A 24,686-nucleotide genomic window follows, 5' to 3' on the forward strand; every position below is an offset into this window, starting at 1 on the left:
AGCCACAGGACTTCAGTGTACTAAGTTCAAAAGATCTGTGTGAAACAATATATAACCCAAATGAGTTGAAAACAGACAGAAATGACATCAAACCTGCAGGGTAGGAAGAGTGCTCCAGCTAAGTACCCAGCTACTTCTCAAGAGGTCTCAGTACTTGCCAAGCAACTCAAGAGTATCACTGGGGCCTAAGCAATCCTTTACTTCCTCATTCAATGAACATTTTTTGGGTACTTTCTATACAAGAAGCTACTGTAAGAACACATAATCAGTTATGAGGCTGCCACTTAAATCCTTTTTGGAAGAAAGAAGGAATCTCCATTTTCAAATAGGTAAATTATCATAAGAAACCAGATTACTATATGCAAAGCTAAAATGATCTAAAGATCTACTATTATACCAGAGACAGAATGTAAAACTAGTTTCATTTGGGGGTGAAAGTTGGAGAAGGAGTGGGCCATGGCTGGATTTAAGTGAATCTTGTTTTAAGACATAAACAAATATATAGGGTTACATTGAAAGATCGCAATCAATTACAGTCTCAGTCCTTTGAACACCCAACAGCAACAGTTTATTTGCACCTTTCTTATCGTTCTTATTCTGACTCGTATCACAGTCAGTTATTTATTCATTCAGTTATTCGGTCAGTCTCTCATTGAACATTTAAGGCAGGCTTGCTATGCACCAAGTACAGTGTCAAAGGCCAGTGTACGAAACAGAGTGAGATGTGGTCCCTACATTCCAGGGACTCAGTCCAGGAGGGGAGGAGGCATATAAAAAAATAACTATAACATGAGAGGTACCATAACAGAAGCATGCACTGAGTGCTTGGAGGTGAAGTCTTTACAAAGGAGGTTACATTTGATCTTGAAGATAACAGGAGTTTTCTAGGCTGAAATTCCAGATTATCTGGAAAGTCTCTGAAGGAGGAGCCAGCATGGTGTGTGAGGAAATGGGAAATAGTTTGGTATGGAGGGATCTTGAGGTATGTAGGGAGAGTGTCAGAAGAGGAGGTTGGAAAGGTAGGTGGGGTAAGAGGTAAGTCGCCAGAGCTTCATGCATAGATCTCGCTATGGGCTTTGGACTTTATTTTACAGATAAAAGGGATTTGTTGAAGGACTTTAAGTAAAGGAAGGACAATATTAGGTTTGGGCTTTAGAAAGACATTCTGGCAGCGGTCTGAAGGAAGGGTTATTGTGGGGAGGAACTGGAGAGCCCGTGCTCCGCAACAAGGGAAGCTACTGCAATAAGCCTGCGCACCGCAACGAAGAGTAGCCCCGATGCAACTAGAGAAAGCCCGCGCACAGCAATGAAGACCCAATGCAGCCAAAAATAATAAATTAATTAACTAATTTTAAAAATGTCATACAATGTTAACAGTTCTTTTGCATTTACTCATTCTTCCAACATTGAGCACTTCACATGTTCTAGATGCTGTGCTAGGGACAAAAGACATCTTCCCATCCCTCAGAGAGCTCATAGTCAGTCCAGTAGAGGTGGGTAGGGGGATATAGAGAAGGGAATACAGTTCAAATATACTGTGAAGTGCTATGATAGAGGTAAGCACCGTATGCAATTAAAGACAGAGAAGGACAACTGAACACAGAGGGTAGGAAGTGAGGGTGGTGACATGGTTAGAGAAGTTTTTCCAGAAGAGACAACACCTGGGCCATGTGATACAAGGAGGAAGTCAGGTTGCAGGTCAAGGGGAGAGCAACTGTAAAGGCAAGGAAGAACAGAATTCATTATGGCTGAACATAGACTACATGGAGGGGAATGGCAAGAGATGAGCTGGGAGATGTCGGCAAGGACTTTATTAGGCCCCTAGAAGCCCTTCTGTGGAGTCTGAACTTTTAGCCTGAAAGCAACAGAGCCACTGAAGGATTCTTATAGAGGACTTCAAAGTAAGTCTTTTGCTTTTGACATTTTTCTTATTTCCCATTCTCTCTCCCTGTCTCTTTCTCTTCCTCTCTCCCTCTTTCCCCTCTTCCCTTCCTTTTTCTTCTTTTCCTCCTCCCTCCCTCCTTTTCTCCCTTTCTCCCTTCCTCCCCCTCTTCCTTCCTTCCCTCCTTCCCACAAGCATGCTTTTGGAAATTGCAGCTGATCTGGCCTATACCTAAAGAATAAGGGAATTATTTATGATTTGTCCATGCTTGGGCTAGAGAAAAAGGAGTTATAGACCCCTGAGTCCTGACCTTTGTTGGCAAACAGAGTGAGAGGATCACAGAAATAATTCATATCACCTAGAGACTTTCCTTCCAGTCAAATCTGGAGATGTGTTCGGTTTTAATAAAGGTACTGTTACCTCCAAGGTGTGGACAGGAAACTTAACTGAAGAGAGGTCTACACTCTTGCTGCTTAAAACGAGGTCCCCGGTCGGGCGGAATCAGCATCACCAGGGAGCTGGTTAGAGAAATAGAATCTCAAGCACCACCCCAAACCTGAATGAGAATCTGCATTATTAACAAGATGCCCCGGGGACTTGCCTGGTGGCCCAGTGGTCAAGTATCCGCCTTCCAATGCAGGGGACGCAGGTTCGATCCCTGGTTGGGGAACTAAGATCCCACATGCCACGGGGCAGCTACTAAGCCCGTGAGCTCCAGAGCGCAAGCGCCACAACTGGAGAGAAGCCCGTGAGCCGCCGTGAAGATCCCGCAAGCCACAACTAAGACCCAGTGCAGCCAAATAATTAAATAAATAAATATTAAAAAAACAAACAAAAAGAAAACAAGATGCCCTGGTGATTCCCAGGTACATTCAAGTTTGAAAAGTCCTGATTTACAAGGTAGGAAAACTACTTAGCTGGTAGAACTTGTCACAATGTTGCAATCTTAAGGTTTTTTGCAGGGCTAAGTGACATGTAATCAGTTTGTCAACCCCTATGATTATGATTTATGTCCAAAAGTAAACTCAATCAGGGGTTAAACTGTTTGTACTCCACTAAACATTTCCAAGAAATCTCCTTGGAGTCAATGAGGTTGAGATCCCTTTAAATGAAGGGCTTGCCCTCTGGCTGATGGGTGAAAGATTCATCTTTTCGCGCCATTGTGACAAAATAAACATAACATAAATTTACCGTTTTAACAGTTTTTAAGTGTACAATTCAGTAGCAATAAGTACATTCACATTGTTATGCAACCATCACCCCCATCTATCTCCATCTGTCTTCCCAAGCTGAAACTCTGTACCCACTAAACAATAACTCCCCTTTCCCCCACCTCATGTCCCTTGGCAACCACCTTTCTGCTTTCTGTGTCTATGAGGTAGACTATTCTAGGTACTTCATATGAGTGGAATCATACAGTATTTGTGCTTTTGTGATTGGTTTTTTCACTTAGCATAATGTCTTCAAGGTTCATCTATGCTGTAGCTTGTATCAGAATTTCCTTCCTTTTTAAGGCTAAATAATATTCCATTATATGTATATACCATATTTTATTTATCATTTATCCATCGGTGGACATTTGGGTTTTTCCCATTTTTTTAGCTATTGTGAATAATGCTGCTATGAACATGGATGTAGAAAGATTCATTCTTATAACCAGGCATTCATGCCAGGCAGGCAGCTCTCCTTTTGCAGCTTATCCACATTATTTTCTAGAAGCATACCACAAGGAACATTATAAAATTCACAGTTAATGGATGTTCTAAATGAATTTTCTTTAATATGTCAAGTCTCTATTTGACTCCTCATTAAGAAAAGGGAATTTGCTGTTGTTTGTTTGGAGCGAAATGTCTGTTCCATTTAGCGTCTCTGTCTGGGAGCAATGGCCTCCTGAATACAAACTGAGAGTCAGAGCCAAGGCATTAATTTGTAAAGCTCAAGTATTGATTTGGTGAAGCCATTCTCTTCCCTGATGCTATTCCTATCAACCCAAATTATCTCTGTGACTATAGGAACCATTTTTTCCCCTGGGTGTGCTGGGCAGCTGGTGACAAGTTCCTTGATGATAGGCTCTGACAGAGATGAACAGTCAGCGCTCCTGGGCAATCTGGGTCTTCCCTGCCAGAGTGTTGCTGGGCAGAGGAACTTGCAGCCCTGAAGCCAAGGGGTAGATGCCCACCCGGTCAGACTCAGGGCTCCATCCTGATTTCAGTGACCCATACCAGGGCTCAGATAAGAGGAAGAGTCCTTGAGCTTACGGTGGAACTATTCTAAAGAATTATTTAAAGCGTATTAGCTCCTCACCATGATCATATTTCTCTTCTGGAGTCTCCAGTTTACTTGTGCCACTTCAGGAAGCTGGGGACTGGGGTGGGGGAAAGGGCGAGGGGGGCAGGTGCTCCTTGCATGCTTTCCCACAGGCATCCAGTGGGGATGTTCTCATAACCCTCCATTTCATCCCCACTGTTTCATCCCTGGAACAGCTCTGGTTTATCCCATATGCCTGTGAAGAGGAGAGGGTTACAATCACACCAGCTCATTTGGAAAATGAACACTGAAACTCTGGATTTCATCTTCTATGCAATCACTTTTGCTTTGCAAACTAAATCTAGACGTAAAGACAGGGGAACCACTAAGTCTTCCATTTTCATGTTAATTCCTGGCCTTCAAGGATGATTAACTTTACCTAGAAACTGTAAACATATTTGGGCTAATCGTTTATGAGATCTGATTAAGAGCTTTACAGAGAAGATTTGCACCACGTCAGAAAGGCTCTAGCAATTTGGGAGAGTGCACATGTAAGGAATTTCCTTTTACACAGTTATAAAAGAAGAGCTAGAAATCACAGCCAACTACCCAAGAAAGGGGTGAGGATCTCCTGCCTTTTTGAATCCAAAGGAAAGAAAGTTTGCATATTGGTGAGAACATTTGAAGAATTCCCATGAAAACCATTGATTAAACCAAAATACGTAACATGAGATGAGATTATATGTGTGTGCAGCCACAGCAACCTGTGACATGCTGGAAGGATCCAGTGAGAGTCCGGAGACAGGCATAAGATAATAAAGCATCTATAGGCCACTGCCTAGAGTTTACAATTTGCCCCGATCTGTCCAAAAGAAAGGCCTTTTCCTCTCCATTCATACATACTTATCAAAATTTCACTGCTTGTGGGAATACTGCCCAGGCTGACCCCTCTAAACTGTAATCATCCTTCTGCACGCTCTCAAAATATGTGTCCTAGGGCAGCCCACATGGCATTAATAACACATTCCTTTTTTTTTTTTAATTTTACTTTTTATTTTTGTCTGCGTTGTGTCTTCATTGCTGCCCGCGGGTTTTCTCTAGTTGTGGCAAGTGGGAGCTACTCTTCGTTGCGGTGCACAGGCTTCTCACTGCGGTGGCTTCTCTTGTTGCGGAGCACGGGCTCTAGGTGCACGGGCTTCAGTAGTTGTGGCGTGTGGGCTCAGTAGTTGTGGCTTGTGGGCTTTAGAGCGCAGGCTCAGTAGTTGTGGCACGGGCTTAGTTGCTCCACTGCATGTGGGATCTTCCCTGACCAGGGATCGAACCCGTGTCCCCTGCATTGGCAAGTGGATTCTTAACCACTGTGCCACCAGGGAAGTCCCAATAACACATTTCTTAATGGTCATTTGCATGACATTTTTCATGAAAAATGTGGCTTGAGCTGTTAAACAATCTATAAGCTCCGTGAGGTAGGGACTATTTGGGGAGAGGAAGGTGTTGTCTGTTGTTGGATTTGGCCTTTTTTCTAGGATGTCCTAAAGCAGCACTTCTCACACTTTAACATGCATGGGAATCAACAGGGGATCTTGCTAAAATGGAGATGTTGATTTAGCAGGAATGGGTTGGGCTGGAGATTCTCCACTTTTAACCAGCTTCCAGGTGTTGTTGCTGGTTGGAAGACCACAGTTTGAGTGGCAAGGCCCTATAACACCAAGTAAGGTGCTTCAAAATAAACAAGTAACACTTTCTCTTGGTAATAGTTCTGGGAAAATGCCTCTTCTGGGGCCTGACCCCTTCAAGCACATGCTAGCTTGCAATAAGGCCTTATCCTTTGATCACTAGACTGTCCCCTAAACCAATGGAAGCCTGAGGACATGATTTTATTATAGTGCAGTTTGGATTTGTGTTTAAATTCTAGAGATATGAGCGGTTTTACTCATGTAATTTGAAAGCCTTGGTGAGTTATTTGGGTGTACATAGCCCAGCCCTGCCAAGCTAGGCCACTCTCGATAAGAGCCACAGTTATACTATCTGGTCCCTTAAAAGGGAGCACACGCCAGCCTGCACAGAGTGCTGAGAGCTGTAACTCCCCTTCTGGAATAGGGGCCCGGAATTTTCTCCCCAGTGGTTTAGGTAGGTAGAAGCCGTGTTTACCTGTGTCCGGTAAGTCTCTGTTTCCTAAGTCCTGCTCTGTTACAGGCAAAGACACCCCTTTTCTTTTTTTAAAAATTTTTATTGGAGTGCAGTGGATTTGCAATGTTCTATAGAGCAAAGTGAATCAGTCATACATATACATATATCCACTCTTTTTTAGATTCTTTTCCCATATAGGCCATTACAGAGTATTGAGTAGAGTTCCCTGTGCTATACAGTAAGTCCTTATTAGTTATCTATTTTATATACGCCCCTTTTCATTTCACCTTCGAAACTAGGAAAATTAGTCTTTAACTATTCTAAGCAGACCTCAGTAAATGCTTTTTAACCAGAGGGACAGGTCAGAAGGATAAGCTGGCACCACTGAAAGTGCAAAGACAGCTACCTGGACTCAAGTCAAACCTCTCAAAGCCTCGGTTTACTTGTCGTAGAGTCAAGGTGTTGGACTGGAAGATTCTTATCAGCCCTTAAAGTCTGTGATTCTAATCAGCATATCAGGGAAAGGCACAGAAGGAGACAAGAATTCTGCACCTGGCTACTTGAGGGCACAGTGTGACCGGGAGCCTCTTGGCTCTTCTCCTCTGCCTGGTCTCAGCCCAAATGCTTGCCCTGAGATGGTGCTAAGTTATCCCTTCCTAGACAATTTGGTGCCTCACATCCGCCAGCCTGTTGTAGAAAGACTGGAAAAGATATGCCCTGTGCTGCCACCTAACGGTTCCTGTTCTATCCAGGTGATTCTTCAGCACCGTTTGGATATTGTACAATCTTTAGGCTCTTTTATACATAATCCATCAGCTATGAGAATCAACCAGAGAGAATAAAAATAGGATACTTCCAGGTGCCATCTCATTCGGGGAATCAGGGACCATGACTGTAAAAACTCTAAGGGATTCTTAAACTTTGTCATTTCCTCCTTATTGTTATTTCCTGTCTGTTTCCCTGTAGTGATTAGCAGTAAAACTCGAAAAACAAAAAGGGCCAAGGTGTTTGTTTTCAAGGGCAGTGAGGAAGCAGGGAACTGGGGAAACTGAACTCCAGGGTTTGAGGTAAACAACTCCAGGAGATGGAGTGGGTGGAGGGAGCTGAATAGCTGAAAGGAAAGCAGGCTGAGTCCTCAGGCTTGCTTGAAAAAGGAAAGGGGGGGGGTGGGAGAATGAACTTGCCTTCTAGTTGGAATGAAGGTAACGGTCTTAATAGCATTGTTGTTCTTTCCTATTTTGTCTTCAGATGTACCAGTCTGTTTTCAAGCCCAGGAAACGAAGCAAATGTATAGCTAGTGTTGTAGTTTAGGGGCCTTTGTAGCAAATGATACTCCTCTAGAGTAAGGATTCTAGATGCAAATGTCTACAGAAATGCCAGGCAGATAAGGTACCTGGATGGAGGCAGCCTGGGGTCAGGCTATAGGGAGTAGTGGGGACTGTGGTGAATTGGAGGGCACTTACCCCATCTAAGGAGGTAACAGCTAGTCAGCCCCAGGTGGTTATGGCCCTAACCAAAATGTGTACCCATATTGCCTGATCGTTCAAATTTTCAAGAGAAGCAGGAAATTTGAATTATTAGTGAAGTCTCCCTATTTTTTAATGTTGGCCGCTAATGCTGCTTTGAAAACAAACAGCAGCGTTGTGTGTGCCAAATAAAACATGTTGATGAGACATATTTAGCCCAAAGTCCAGCTCTTTGAAAAGTTGGATTTAGAGCAACTTGCATTCTGGAATCTTAAAGCACTAACATGCTCCTGGCAAAGCATGTGGTCTTCTGTCAACAATAGCAAACTACAGTCCAACAAGCAAATACCAGATAAATTGGGGAAGTATAAAATGCTTTGTGTTTAGATTTGTTCATTTGTTAATTTTTCATATCCAGTTGGAAAGCCTTGAGTGTATTCATTCAATAAATCAAGAAGCATTTATTGAGCACCTAATATGTGCTAAGTAATGATAAATAAAACTTTTTCTGCAAAGGGCCAGAGAGTAAATATTTTAGGCTTTGAGGGCCATACAGTTCCCCACAAAACTACTCAGCTCTGCCCATTAGAGTTGCAAAGCAGACTTAGACAGTATATAAACAGATGGGTATGGCTGTTTTCCAAAAAAACTTTATTTACAACAGGCAGTAGTTCAGATTTGGCCCATAGTCCATAGTTTACCAATCCCTGATCTAGAATATCTGAGAGCTTGCAGCCTAATGCAACAGTTTTCTTTAAGGAGTCCTACATGTTTATGCTTTACCTATTAAGACACAGGTTTAGGGTGGTATCACTATGATTTTAAACTTTTTTTTGTAAGTAAGATGCCCAAAATAGCTCTCTATTATCGTTTAGTATAAGACAAACTATCATAACTATTCTGTAAACATAAGCAAGTTACCATAAACATTGGAAATAATTCTGGTCTCACCTAGCTACTGAAGTTAGCTTGGCAAGGCTGTCTGAATATGAATTTAATGTCGGATAATTCTTCATAAAGAGAACCATTTACATAGGAGAACAGTGAATATTTGACTGAGTGACTTACCTCAGTGGAGTGATTCAGTGCCTGTTTTTTTGGATTTGAAACTGTTGTGAAGAGGCAACACAAAGCTGAACACACCTGTTTGTTTCCTGACTCCTAGGATTTACTACTTGGAACTTTCATAAGTATGTTCTAAAGAGGACAAATGAAGCAATATATCACTTTCATCTTTATATTCTCAATGAAGTAATAGTACATAGAAGATGCTCAAAATATTTTTGCTTTATGAATGGGAGGCATACAGATTGTGGCCAAGTTAATTTCTTCTGATGTAACTTTTATGAACTATCAACTAAAGATGCCTAGCTGTTTATATGGCTGTAGATACTGTGTATTGGTTACTGAAATGTATTTGTAACTTCTTTCTCCTTTGCTTTCTTCTACTATAGACTCCCATGCAGGTAAGGAGACCATATATTCCAATTCTGACCAACAAGTTATAAATCCAAGTACCTGCTGGGGTCTTCAAAGAAAGTTTCCTAATAGGGACTGATTCAGTTTGACCTCATATCCCTTCTCTTTTCTTCCTAATCTAGAACATAGATGCAGTACCTTAGCAGTTCAGTAGCATTTTGAAACCATGAGGATAAAAGCAACAGACTGAGGATGGTGGAGTGGAAAGAAAGAGGAAGGTCTGATGATATCACTGAGCAGCTCCACTAGCCCTTTGTTTTTTTGTTGTTTCTTGTTTTGGCTGTGCCATGCAGCATTCGGGATCTTAGTTCACCGACCAAGGATTAACCCCATGCCCCCTGCAGTGGAAGTGCGGAGTCCTAAACACTGGACCGCCAGGGAAGTTCCAGCTCCACTAGCCCTGAACTGACCACCTTTGGGTTTCTTTGTTTTGTTTTTTTTTTTAATTTATTCTATTTATTTTATTATTATTATCTTTTCTGGCTGCATTGGGTCTTCGTTGCTGCACGTAGGCTTTCTCTAGTTGTGGCGAGCCGGGGCTACTCTTCATTGTGGTGCACAGGCTTCTCATTGTGGTGGCTTCTCTTGTTGTGGAGCACGGGCTCTGGACACGTGGGCTTCAGTAGTTGTGGCTCGTGGGCTCTAGAGCTCAGGCTCTGTAGTTGTGGTGCACGGGCTTAGTTGCTCCGTGGCATGTGGGATCTTCCCGGACCAGGGATCGAACCCGTGTCCCCTGCATTGGCAAGCGGATTCTTAACCATTGCACCATCAGGGAAGTCCGGGTTTTTTATTACATAAGAAAAAAAAAAAAGTCCCTGAGGGGTAAAGCCATTATTATCTGGTTTTCTATTACTTACAACCCAACCCAATCTTATCTAATTGGGGCTATTTAGAGTTTCTTTCTAGCCTCATACTTCATCACCATTGCTCAGGAAATGAAATTTCTGGCATCCAATGTAGTCGTATTAATTCTCCAACTCTTCCTATGTCGCTTTAAAGAGTTGGGTTAAAGACATTTGAAATCTTGTTACAAACCCAAATAATATGTAATGATCAAAATTCACTGGTTTTCTTAGGAAGTCCCATTATAATACATCAACATCAACTTCAAAGAAAATGTTCTATAATACAGCTTCTAAGAAATCAAAGGTGTCAACAGATTCTTTCTGAACTAGTTAGGTAGCAAATATTTTATGCCAAGAAACCATCCAAAAAATAGTTAAAATATGTGAGTATATTTTACATTTTAAAGTTTCATGGCCCCTAAAACCATCATATTTTGTGACATATACATTAGATTATTATAAAGACCTTTCAAATTTTGGTTTTTAAGAGCTCCCAGTTGCCAAATTTTGGACAATTTCAGCATAAAAAAAATTAATGATGGTAATAGATTGTAACACATTAAAAAAAAGTTTTAAAAAATCTATGAATCCACAGTGATTCACAAGCATGTCAGCTAATAAATGTAGACAAATGATAGAATTAGAGTTTGCAACTGCCAATATAATAATTGACTCAGGGTAGGATCATTAATGCATGCTAAAGTCTTTGAGTGAAAGGATTTTGGGGAACAAGATAATCATATGGTTTCAAAGTAGCATCCTACATTGGGAATTCCCTGGTGGTCCAGTGGTTAGGACTCTGCGCTTTCACTGTGAAGGGTCTGGGTTCAATCCCTGGTCGGGGAACTGAGATCCCTCAAGCTGCATGGCGTGGCCAAAAAAATAAATAAATAAAAATAAATAAATGCGGCAAAGTAGCATCCTTCAGGTCAATTAATAATTTCAAAGGGAGGGCTTCCCTGGTGGCGCAGTGGTTGAGAATCTGCCTGCCAATGCAGGGGACACGGGTTCGAGCCCTGGTCTGGGAAGATCCCACATGCCGCGTAGCAACTGGGCCCGTGAGCCACAACTACTGAGCCTGTGCGTCTGGAGCCTGTGCTCCGCAACAAGAGAGGCCGCGATAGTGAGAGGCCCGCGCACTGTGATGAAGAGTGGCCCCCGCTTGCCACAACTAGAGAAAACCCTCGCACAGAAACGAAGACCCAACACAGCCATAAATAAATAAATTAATAAATAAATAAATTAAAAAAAAAAATTCCAAAGGGAAAATGTATCTTTACCATGGAAAGATCTGTCAGACACCATCTTAACCAAGAGCTAAAACTTGGCATCATCAATAGTAAGACAACAGGCAGTGTTCTGATCTTATGCACTAAGAGGTACACACTACCTCCTATGCAGAATTCTTGAGTGCTTAACCTGAATCTAAACATAAGGAAGCAATTAGGCAAACCCAGAATTTGGAAAAATCTGCAAGACAACTGGCTTGGATTCTCTGAAAAGTTCAATGTCATGGAAAACACCAAAAGGTGGAGATTTTTCTAGACTAAAAGAAGCTAAGGAGATAACGACCAAATGCAACGTGTAAACCTTGATTAGACTCTGCATTAGGAGGGAAAAATCCAACTGTAAAATAAATTTTAAAGACCACTGGAGAAATCTGAATATAGATAGGATATTAAAGTATATTATTGAATTAATGTTAATTTTCTTAAGTGTGATAGTAATGGTATTGTGCTTATTTGCTAAAATGTCCTTTTTCTAGGAGATCCATATGGAGATATTTAGGGGTGAGTGTCATGATGGCTGCATCCTACTTTTTAAAGAAGTATGGTGTGTGTGTGTGTGTGTGTGTGTGTGTGTGTGTGTGTGTGTGTGTGTGTCAGAGAGGACAGGGATTTCCTGAGACATGGGACAGTCAAGGCTAAAATAGGGACAGTCCTGGGCAAACTGGAATGGCTGGTCATCCCAACCATTCTGCAACTTGTGTCACCTATGTGACCTTGAGCAAATCATCATTTAGCTTCCCAGAGTCTTGGCTTCCTCATCTATACAAAGGGTATTATCTACATGCTACAGCATGGATATACCTTGAAAACATTATGCTAAGTGAAAGAAGCTAGACACAAAAGCCACATATTGTATGATTCCATTTATATGAAATTTCCCAAATAGGCAAATCCATAGAGACAGAAAGCCGATTAGTGGTTGCCAGGGCCTGGAGGGAGAATATGGGGAATGATTGCTAAGGAGTATGAGATTTCTTTTTGGGGTGATGAAAATATTCTAGAATTAGATATTAGTGGTCACACAACTCTGTAAATGTACCACTGAATTGTACATTTTAAGAGGGTAAATTTTGTGGCATATTATTTATATTTCAATAAAGCTGTTATTTTAAAAATTCAGTAACATAAAGCTTCCGGGAATTCCCTGGTGGTCCAGTGGTTAAGACTCCACGCCTTCACTGCCGAGGGCCCAGGTTCAATCCCTGGCCGGGGAATTAAGATCCCACAAGCTGCAAGGTGCAGCCAAAAAAAAAATTACCTGTTTAATAGTTTTATTGATATATAATTCACATACCATACAATTCGATTCACCCATTTAAGTAAAATTCAATAGTTTTTACTATATTGATAGAGATGGGCAACCATCACCACAATCAATTTTAGAACTTTATTTTTTTTTCGTATTTTGGCGGCATGTGGGATGGTTCCTCAACCAGGGATGGAACCCGGCCTCTGCAGTGAATGTGCCAAATCCTAACCACTAGGCCACCAGGGAACTTCCCAATTTTAGAACATTTTTATCGCTCCAAAAAGAAACCCCATGCCCATTAGCAGTCACTCCCCATTTTCCTCCACCTCTCCACAGCCCTAGGCAACAACTAATCTGCGTTCTTTCTCAATGGATTTGCCTATTCTTTCTTTCTTTATTTATTTTTGACTGCGTTTGGGTCTTTTTTGCTGCGTGTGGGCTTTCTCTAGTTGCCATGAGTGGGGGCTACTCTTTGTTGCAGTGCGCAGGCTTCTCATTGCGGTGGCTTCTCTTGCGGCGGAGCACAGGCTCTAGATGTGCAGGCTTCAGTAGTTGTGGCTCGTGGGCTCAGTAGTTGTGGCTCACGGGCTCTAGAGTGCAGGCTCAGTAGTTGTGGTACACGGGCTTGTTGCTCCGCAGCATGTGGGATCTTCCCGGACCAAGGCTTGAACCTGTGTTCCCTGCATTGATAGGCGGATTCTTAACCTCTGTGCCACCAGGGAAGGCCCCAATTTGCCTATTCTTAGGAGTGGAATTGCTGAATTGTTGAGTTATACAGTAACTCTATGTTATTTTTTTGAGGGGGCCATGTCCTGCACCTTGTTGTGGAATCTTAGTTCCCCAACCAGGGATTGAACCCAGGCCCTCTCCAGTGAAAGCGCCGATTCCTAACCACTGGACTGTCAGGGAATTCCCAAATGGATAATAATTTTAAAATATTTTAGGCTAAAAAAAGGAGATTGAAATACTTGTGTGAGATCTAAATGAGTCTTTGCTCTTATAACACCTCATGCCACCCTCCCCAACACACATTATCATATCAAATCACCACTCAGTATGACTTTGTCTTGCCCTTAGATAATAACAACTTTCTAATTCACCCAGGGCCAGCTCCTGGGTGTTCAACCTGTGAGTCATACAAGATCCCATACTCAGAAGGGCCCTACATTTGGTTGAATGCTCTGCTGTCACCATGTTGAAATTCTTTTTTTGTTGTTGGTGTTTTTTGTTTTGTTTTTGTTTTTGTTTTGAAGTTCTTAATAATTTTTTTTTAATGCCTAGCTCTTTTTTTTTTTTTCATAGAGCTTTTTTTCTCTTTTTATTTATTTATTGGCTGTGTTGGGTCTTCGTTTCTGCAGGCGGGCTTTCTCTAGTTGCGGCAAGCAGGGGCTACTCTTTGTTGCGGTGCGTGGGCTTCTCATTGCGGTGGCTTCTCTTGTGCAGCACGGGCTCTAGGCGTGCAGGCTTCAGTAGTTGTGGCTCGCAGGCTGTAGAGCGCAAACTCAATAGTTGTGGTGCAGGGGCTTAGTTGCTCCGTGGCACGTGGGATCTTCCCGGAGCAGGGATTGAACCCGTGTCCCCTGCATTGGCAGGCAGATCCTTATCCACTGTGCCACCGGGGGAGCCCAATAATTTTTGAACAAGGTGCAGGCACCCCCATTTTCATTTTGCATTGGGCTCTGCAAATTTTGTAGCTGTCCTCAATCCACCTTTGTACCCCAGCGCTTAGCACAGTACTGATGCTCTGTGGGTGTTCAATAAAGGTTAATTCTCTTTCCTGGTCCCTGTACCCTGAGATGTGCATTGATCTTCAACACAGATTTACCCAGAGCCTCATCTGTGCCAGGAACTGTGTCAGCAGCTGGGGATACAGTGAGGAGCCAAAGCAGGCAGCTGAGGCCCCCTCCCCCTTCGCAGCAGGGGAACTGCTCAGAAGGCTGTTCACGCAGGCAGATGAGCCCACCTAACCATTTGTCTGAAACAGCAATGACAGCGTCTGACTCATCTGTACTTTTAGTTAGAGAAAATCACATCACCTTGGGATCCTTATTTTTCGAGTTCTGCTTTGTTACAGGAAATAGAAAGCTTTGATAACTGAGGATGGAACTTCAGTTCTCCTCCATGGCGTGAATAAAAAGTCAACGTCGCCATTTTCAGTATGTTTGTGGTGTCTATCACATTGACATCTGGTATTAAAGAAATCTGTCAGCACCTTTCAATTCAATTCCATTTCTATGTACAAAACACTGTGCTAGGGGCTTCCCTGGTGGCGCAGTGGTTGAGAATCTGCCTGCCAATGCAGGGGACACGGGTTCGAGCCCTGGTCCGGGAGGATCCCACATGCCGCGGAGCAACTGGGCCCGTGAGCCACAACTACTGAGCCTGCGCATCTGGAGCCTGTGCTCCACAACAAGAGAGGCCACGATGGTGAGAGGCCTGCGCACCGCGATGAAGAGTGGCCCCCGCTTGCCGCAACTGGAGAAAGCCCTGGCACAGAAACGAAGACCCAACATAGCAATCAATCACAATCAATCAATCAATCAATCAATCAATAAATCTTTAAAAAAAAAAAAACAAAAAAAAACCACTGTGCTAGGCACTGCTGATAGGAAGATCCTTGCTGGATTTTTTAAAGCTCATCACACAAGCTCTTTGTTGTTGTTGTTTTTTAAATATTTATTTATTTTTCTGCGCCAGGTCTTAGTTGCGGACTCGGGATCTTCATTGCAGCATGAGGGATCTTTTTAGTTGTGGCATGCGGGCTCTTAGTTGTGGCATGCATGTGGGAACTGTTCACTGACCAGAGATTGAACCTGGGCCCCCTGCATTGGGAGTGTGGAGTCTTAACCACTGGACCACCAGGGAAGCCCCTGATCACACAAGCTCTTTGGACAAAGATTATGGTGGGCTACAACTTCATGGGGAGTCAGCAGAGAGCAGTAGTCAAACTAAAATCCCTGATATAACTGGCTCCCACTTGCTAAATGTTTTTTACTAGCTCTGAGTCCCAGGGGCAATTCCTTAGTCTTTCTAAACTTCAGTTTTTTAATCATTTGATACGACCCTGGTGTCAAAAGGCTGTTGTCAAGATTCGATGAGATAACGCACACACAGTGTCTGGCTCTTAGTAAGAAAGCTGCAATAAAAACAAAACCTAAAACATCTTGTAGAATTGAGCTATTTTGCCTCATAATGGCTAAATGATACCCTTCCTGGCACATAGCCCTGAGTCATAAAATACCTCTGCCTGCAACTTCTATTTGTCCAGTGAGAGGTGAAGGCAAGCAACTTCAGCCAGCATCACCCAGCACTGTGAAGTCAGTGAGGCCCTCCTCGCTTTCAGCCTCGGTAGTGACCCACACACTCCCAGGCACACACTGTCTTTTGTGGGGAAGGCTGAGCAATGGGGCCGGAATGCCTGCAGCTGCTGGTGCGGCTACTTGCGGTGAGAAGGTTTGACCTGTCCTGGAATCTTTAGCTTCTTTGGAACCCGAAGCCCACTCCTGCCCAGCACAGTCTGCTCACTGAGCACCTAAAGACTCGGGATCTCCCCCGCCACCCCACCTCCCATCATTGGCCAGTCATTAGAAGTGGCTACACCCCCAAGGACAGGGGCATGATCTTGGACAAGACAGGTGGGCAATTCTTGGAGAGACACTCATCTGAGAGCAGTTGGCCAACTCTCCCAGCAGGTAGAGGATTGAGTGCTCAGTTGTGAAAGGGGGAACCTAGGTAGGCAGTGTACCCCTGAATGCATTCCAATAACAAGAGGTAGGAATTTCTGTTTTACATTTCAGCCATTGCTAGGAGTTCTGGAATGGGGGTGGGTTTGGGGAGGATAGAGAATTGAGAGATGGGCCATCTGCTAAATTTCATAGTTGATTATCTGGGAGAATTGATTGAAAACTGCACATATTATGATTTTATGTATATATATATATATCTATTTTAAAATTTATTTATTTTTTAAAATTTTTGGCTGCGTTGGGTCTTTGCTGCTGCCCACGGGCTTTCTCTAGTTGCGGCAAGTGGGGGCTACTCTTCGTTGCCGTGCATGGGCTTCTCATTGAGGTGGCTTCTCTTGCTGCAGAGCAGGGGCTCTAGGTGTGTGGGCTTCAGTAGTTGTGGCACGTGGGCTCAGTAGTTGTGGCCCACGGGCTCTAGAGCACAGGCTCGGTAGTTGTGGCACACAGGCTTAGTTGCTCCGCAGCATGTGGCATCTTCCCAGACCAGGGCTCGAACCCATGTCCCCTGCATTGGCAGGTGGATTCTTAACCATTGTGCCACCAGGGAAGTCTGGTTTTATGTATATTTAACCAAACTTAGATTCAAGCAAAAAAATTTCTAAACAGATCAAGAAAAAGTACAAACAATGCCTTTGTCATAAAATATCCATTTACAAGAGTCTGCTTGCTTTCTTTTAAAATCTTTATTCTTGTACAGACATAATGGTTACATAGTCAAAAAACCCCAAAAAACTAGGGCTCTGGAAATAGACCAGACTGGGTTTAAATCCCAGATCCATAACTTATACCCTGAGTGACCTCTATTTAGTGACCTTTGTAATGAAGATAATATTACCTACCTCACTGGATTAATGAGATAATGAGACAATAAAATTTGTATTTATTTAGCCATTCGTAAAGCTTTAAAGTAGGTTGATATGAGAGAGAGTGTTGGTGGCTACTCAACACAGGGTAGCCAGAGATTTCCTTGAGGAGACGACTTTATGCTGAGGCCTGAATGACAAGCAAGAAGCAGGCAAGTGGGGACTTCCCTGGTGGCGCAGTGGTTCAGAATCCTCCTGCCAATGCAGGGGACACGGGTTCAAGCCCTGGTCCGGGAAGATCCCACATGCCGCGGAGCAACTAAACCCGTGTGCCACAACTACTGAAGCCCGAGTGCCTAGAGCCCGTGCTCCACAACTAAGAGAAGCCACTGCAATGAGAAGCCCGCGCACCGCAACAAAGAGTAGCCCCTGCTCTCCACAACTAGAGAAAGCCTGTGCGCAGCAACGAAGACCCAATGCAGCCAAAAATTAATTAATTAATTAAAAAAAAAAAAAAAGGAGAAGAAGCAGGCAAGTGAAGATCAGAGGAAAGAGAGCTCAGTCTAGTGCAGAGACCCTGAGGCTGGAACAAGCTTGGCTTGTTCACAGAACCAAATGGCCAAGTGGCTGGAGCATGATGAGGGGAGGCTGAGGAGCACACAGTGTAATCCGAGGTCGATTTACCGTGAAGTCAACGGAATGACATTTTGCAACATTACAATAAACTAGTGAGAAGTTACAGACCTCTGATTTGGATACGAAAGGCATCTTCCTTTGTAATCTTTTACATTTAGTTATTAAAAGACTGAAAAAAATCCAGAGTAAAAATTAGTAGAATATGAAAGAAAAGTGATAAAGATGATAATTCAATAGTAAATACTCTGACATTGAGAAATGAAGTAGAAAACAACAAAAATTATAGATTCTACAGAAAGTACTAATGTGTTAGAAGGAAGAGACAAAACTTGAATAGAAGATATAAATAAACTCCTAGATTGTTTGATAATCCAGTTAATGAAAATGAGGGAGGGACTTCCCTGGTGGAGAAGTAGATAAGACTCCACGCTCCCAATGCAGGGGGCCCGGGTTTGATCCCTGGTCAGGGAACTAGATCCCACAGGCATGCCGCAACTAAGAGTTCACATGCCACAACTAAGGAGCCCGGGAGCCACAGCTAAGACCCGGTGCAACCAAATAAATAAATATTAAAAAGAAAAAGAAAAGAAAATGAGGGGCTCGTAAGAACCCATCAAAAAAAGATTTTGAGTTCTTGCTGATTTGATGTGAAATATCAATGTCAAGGAAAGTAACATAACACTCGGAATTTACCACTAAAATAAGGATTTCAACAACAAACCAGGGACTTCCCTGATGGCGCAGTGGTTAAGAATCCGCCTGCCAACGCAGGGGACACGGGTTTGAGCCTTGGTCCGGGAAGATCTCACATGCCGCGGAGCAACTAAGCCCATGTGCCACAACTACTGAGCCTGTGCTCTAGAGCCTGCGAGCCACAACTACTGAAGTCCACACACCTAGAGCCTGTGCTCCGCAACAAGAGAAACCACCACAATGAAAAGCCTACGCACTGCAAGGAAGAGTAGCCCCCGCTCGCCACAACTAGAGAAAGCCGGCACGCAGCAACGAAGACCCAATGCAGCCAAAACTAAATTAATTAATTAAAAACAAACAAACAAAAAACAACAAACCGGTTAAATGGTTATTGTCAAATCAAAGAATACTTAAGATTAATTTTTAACAAGAAAGCATGAAATGGCCTGAAATCTTATAGCTCATCTGCTAAATTTGACATCAGTCCTAAAATTTTACATAATAATGAGTCGTGAAGCTGAAAGAAGCTCTTCTAAATGATGATAAAAAACAAATTTTGAGCAACAAAGCTGGAGGATGAATTACCTTTCTATCCTCTCTTTAGGAAATGAAATTCAAGATGATATTAAAATTTGTTATCTTTTGAAGGGACAAAGAATTGGTAGCCAAAAAATGTAGAAAAAGGTATTATAGTTGTGTTAATCAGTTAATTCATGAAAACATCATATTCTGTTATTTTTCTGAACTCAGTGATATCTGTAATATTTGTAAGCCTTTGTAAGTTTGAAATTTATTGTAGTTTCCATTCGGATTCTAAATAACTATTCATTTTCAATTTAATTTTTTTTGTAAAAAAACCCCAACTTTTTGAATGTATTATGTGAAATGGATTAACAAAAACATTTAAATTCAGATTAAAGTGGTATAGATCTAGTATAAGTTATTTATTTATTATCAGACAAGAAGAGTTAGAATATATAATATTGTTCATTACTTTATAATAATAAAGTGTAGCTAAAACGACAATTTTTTATAAGGATCATAATAAAGTACATATTATTTTTCAGTAATTGTGAATTAGTGCACATATTGATCAGGTGCTTTCAATTTAATTTTTTATTTGTGATTTTATATTTTTTCTTAAAGAGGCTACTCTCCTTCCCCCCAAATAAATTGTATAAGTTTCAGGTTCCACAAAACCTAAATCTGCCCATGGGTATAAAATGAGGTCTGGCTTTGTTGGCTAAGGGAGGGATCTGGATTTTCTTCTAGGTATGATGGGAAGCTATTAAAGAATTTTTGGTTACACAAATGACATGAACTTACTGATATTTTAGAAAGATTGCTCTGGCTGCTGGGTTATATGCAATTAACATGGTGTTAGTGGGGACATGAAGAAGGGGGGCTATGTCCATGCTTATGGTGATGAGGTGTGGGGTGTGGCCACAGCTGTGCAACACCCAGACCCTATAGAGAAAAAGCCAGGACAGGGGTTTGGGGCAGGAGGTGATAAGCCCCAACTGGAAGAAGATAAAATAGCCCTGGGTGGATTCAGAATTATTGAGGAAGAGATTGACTTTCTTATAGGATGGGGGCCTGAGTTAAGGAAATTGTGATCTGAGAAGGCTGGAGGGCTTAGGGACATGGGGAATAAATTACTGGTAGGGAGAGAATAAAAAGACACAAAAGGAATGAAACATGGGACACCAAGGGTAAAGGGAGAAGTTGAGAGATTAGTTGGACAGAAACAAAGGATAATAATAATAAGAAGAATAGCCAACACTTCCATAGTGCTCACCTTGTGCCACGTTCTGTGCTTTGCATGCATTAACCTATTTTTTTTCTTTTTAAAATTTTATTTATTTATTTGTTTGTTTATTTATTTATTATTTTGGCTGCGTTGGGTCTTTGTCGCTGTGCGCGGGCTTTCTCTAGTTGCTGCGAGCGGGGACTACTCTTCGTTGTGGTGCACGGGCTTCTCATTGCGGTGACTTCTCCTGTTGCAGAGCACAGGCTCTAGGTGCACGGGTTTCAGTAGTTATGGCACGCGGGCTCAGTAGATGTGGCTTGTGGGCTCTAGAGAGCAGGCTCAGAAGTTGTGGCACATGGGCTTAGCTGCTCCGCAGCATGTGGGATCTTCCCAGATCAGGGCTTGAACCCATGTCCCCTGCGTTGGCAGGTGGATTCTTAACCACTGCACCACCATGGAAGCCCCCATTAACCCATTATTTTAGAAAAATGGGCTGCAGTTGGATTGTGGTATGTTCTAAGTACCAGGCCAGGAAATATGGACATATATTATTTTATTGACAGTGAGGAGTCACTTAAGATTTTTGAGCAGATATGATTAGAAAATAAAAGAGAAGAATAAAAGTTTGCTTAGATAGGGGAACCTAAAGAACCCCTGAAATTTTGAGTAAATATTTGTGGGAATAGCCATAGATTTCTTTTTCTGGAGGAGAAAATCCATAACTTCAATCCAATCACAAAAGTAGACACTTCAAAAAGGGCTAGGAACCACTGGCTGAGCAGTTTCAAGCCCAGATGACCAGCAGGATGGCAGTAGTGGTCAAGAAAAAGAGGTCCCAAGGCAAGAAATAAGGAGGTGGGTTGGCTGGAAGAGAGTAGAGATGATCGCTTCCCTCTGATATATATTGCTTTCACAATGCTGTAGGTGGACCTTCCAGTGGGCACTAGGGATGGAGAACTCAGGCCGTCAGAGACAGAGCAAGGTCACAGACACAAGCAGGGAGTGGCCTCCATCACAGGCTAGAGTTTGAATGACATTGTCAAGGAAAACAGAAAAGGAGGCCAAGGACAGATCTTTGAACATATTTAATCTGTCTGCTCTGCCTTTTCCTAAGAGCTTTCTGACAGATTACTTTTCTCTACACAGGAAATTCACATTTTGAACTTTAGTTCCTAAAATACATTAAATCACACTTTGGCTTTGGAGGAGGGGCAGGAGGGGATGCACATAATGACTACTTAAGTGGTTCACTTCTCATCTGAGGAAATTATCTTTTCAAAATGATCAAGGTGCTTCTGACCCTGTTCGAGAGAGTGTGGGTATTTTTGAGCTAAGTTAGGAAGTGTGTAGGATAATTGTTAGCACTCAGAGGACCTAGTTCTAGCCCAGTGCTGAAATCTCAGGAACCCACAGAATTTCTTCTCTCCCTGGAGGGAAAGGAAAAGATCTCTGTTACCCTTTCCCTGCTCATTACAGAAAAGCTACTTAAAATATTTGGGTAGATTGCAAATTGATAGCCCTAGCCTGGGTCAGTGGTTATAACTCAGCTGTACTGTTGTGTAGAAATATCCCAGAGAACACCAGCATTTCCCCAAGAGTTTGTGTAATTTTGTATGGGTGCTTAATTTCAAGAAGAAAGGAGCAGAAGTTCTAATATGTCATACCCAGAAACTACTTAGTCAGCAACATCATGGAAATTTGTGGAAGCAGTAAAATGTCTAAAGTGGCCATCATGGTCCCCATAGTTAACATATTGAATGTTCACATTTTACCAGGCACTGGGTTAAGGCTATATATTCATTATTCATTTAATTCCCACAAAAATCCCATAAGATACATTTGGTTTATGGGTCTCATTTTATGCATGCAGAAGCTGAGGCTTAATGAGCAAAATTCATGCCCATAACCATTGCCAGACTGTTCCTGCTTTACTTTGGGGCACAACTCATCTGCAGACCTTTATATAACCGTAGTCTAGCCTTGTAGGCCCAGATTGTCCGTACAAGGGGCAGTAATAAACACACTTAGATCTACCAAGTTGCACTATAACTCTGTTTACCTGTGCATTCTCCCACCTGGTTCTGAACCTTGCCTGTCTGGCTCTAAATGTCCTCACTTCTATGAACTTCAAACACTGCTGGCTTGGGACTTCCCTGGCGGTCCAGTGGTTAAGACTGCACGTTTCCATTGCAGGGGACGTGGGTTCGATCCCTGGTCAGGGAACTAAGATCCCCGTGGCCAAAAAAACCCAAAAAAACATTGCTGGCTTCCCTCAGGATGCAGCTGGGTGTAGCCCCAGTACCTGCAGAGGGTGGGGCACAGCTAAAAAAGCAGGGGCCTGGATTAGCACATGCCCTGAGGTGAGGCCTGAGGAAGTCCGCTCAGATAAACAGAAGAAACACTGGCAGATTAGGAATACAGGACAGGTGTCATGGGATGGCCTTTCCCCACCTATATCCCCTTTTATGGGTTGAATTGTATCTCCTCAAAATTCATATCTTGAAGTCCTAAGCCCCAGTAAATCAGAATGTGATCTTATTTGGAAATAGGATCCTTGCAGATATAATGAGGTCATTAAGGTGGACCCTAAGCCAATATGACTGGTGTCCTTATAAGGGATAGTTTGACACAGAGACACACAAAAAGAATGTCATGTGAAGATGAAGACAGAGATCAGGGTGATGCTTCTACAAGCCAAGGAATGCCAAAGATTGCCAGCAAAGCACCAGAAGCTAGCATGGAACAGAATGTTCCTCACAGCTCTCAGAAGGAACCAATGCAGCTAACACCTTGGTCTCATGCCTCTAGCTTCCAGAATGTGAGACAATAAATATCTGTTGCTGAAACCACACAGTTTGTGTTACTTTATTGCAGCAGCCCTAGAAAACGGATACACTCCCTTTCTCTAAAATTATAGAGCGGTTCCACTCTGCTTCCTGGTTTCCTGAACCAAAGCCTCAGAGGCGGTGGCTCTGAAGAGAACGTTTCAAACAAAATGCCTCCTGCAGAGCTTGCAAGGTCTGCAGAGCTCATTGGAAGTCAGCAGGTAGAGTGGCGTGGAGACCTCCAACCCCGCCTTGCACTTGGAGGACACTCTGTCTTGCGTGCACTATGGCCTGAAGGAGGGGGCCCCAGATGTAGAGCTGGGTGCTAACTCTCTTGAGGGATTCAAGTATTCCACCCCCAAGTCATGGATTTTGTTTAATCTGGATCCTAAAAGTCTTTGTTCTCAGCCTCTGTCTCCGTCATTCTCATCAGGCCGTTACCAACTTGCTTCCAGCCACCTGATGAAGGCAGCGGGTTTCCATGGTTACCCACAAGCATGCAGCAAGGTTTCATTCCTAGGAGGCTCCAGCAGTAGGCAAATAACAAAGACAGGGCCTCTGGCACACTGAAAATAACCTGGATCCAATGATCCGCATGGGATACCAGGGGCAACTGGGTCTCAGAAGCAAGTCAGAAGCCTAGCTGTTAGAGCTGGTCATCAAGGCAGAGGCAGAGCAGCAGTCATACTTAGTACTACCGTCTGGCAGATTCTGAGCCCCTTCCTCTTCAGGAGGTGCTACACCAAGCACTTCATGGGCATTACCACCTTTTGGTCCTTGTTTACTAAAGCTCTCTGTTTTATTAATGAAGGAACTAAGCTCATGGGACTTGTTGAAGATCACACAGCTGGTAGTTACAGAGCAAGGATTTGAACCCCAGTGCTGAATAGTATCTCCCATCTCTCCCTCCAGACCCACTTTCTGCTCTTCTCCACCCCAGAGGCTGACCTGCATGGGCTGCATCAACAGCCCCCTGACTTGGATTAGGTCTGTTACTGGACGCCCCACCGGCAAGGGGGAAGTAAGGAGGGGTGGCTTTTGTCTGGTTGTGCTGTCTGTACAGAATCCTCTTCTTCCTTTTTCTCCCCTGGGGTCTTTGAGTCTAGGGCCCTATTCCAGGCTACTGCCCAATCCCTTGTGGTTACCTGTACCCACTCTTTTGTAGGAAACCCCTTTATAGTAAGTCCTTCTTTATTGTCTTCTTTCTAGGGAGACCCTGACTGCTCCACCAGGTCTGTCTGTTGCTGAAGGCTTTGCCTATGACTCCATGCCATGCTTCTCCCGATTCCCAGCCAGTGTGATGGAGCTAAGTCCCGGAGTGTTGGGTCAGTGCTCTTTAAACCCTCGCAATCTAAGGGCAGGATTGGTTTCTAAGACTTGGGGTTGCGGGAAAGAGGTGCTGAACCTGAGGTGGGTGCCCTGTGGTTAGAGCGGAGCGGGCCACAGCACAGCCTAGAGAGTTAAGCAAGGTCTGATACTCACCTGTAAGGATTTTCAGTTCCCATGTGATCTTTCCTGTCCTGGCAACTCCCCAGTGTTTGGTTACTGCAATGAGTTTAGCTAACTGTACATTTTGAGTGAACAGTCCCCACAAGACTGTCCTCGCTCCAGGTATTGGCTGTAAATATGTGGGTTCCCAAGACCTC

At 43.1% G+C, this 24,686-nt stretch overlaps 1 protein-coding gene across 1 annotated transcript in view; it reads left to right on the forward strand.

Annotated features, from left to right (window-relative positions):
- The window catches only part of PRR11 (proline rich 11), a 276,060-nt gene that overhangs the window by 223,332 nt on the left and 28,042 nt on the right, over positions 1 to 24,686 (forward strand). The gene's annotated exons all lie outside the window — the stretch shown is intronic.

The sequence above is a fragment of the Balaenoptera physalus genome (assembly GCF_965194825.1).
Source record: "Balaenoptera physalus genome assembly, chromosome: 20".
Lineage (NCBI taxonomy): Eukaryota > Metazoa > Chordata > Mammalia > Artiodactyla > Balaenopteridae > Balaenoptera > Balaenoptera physalus.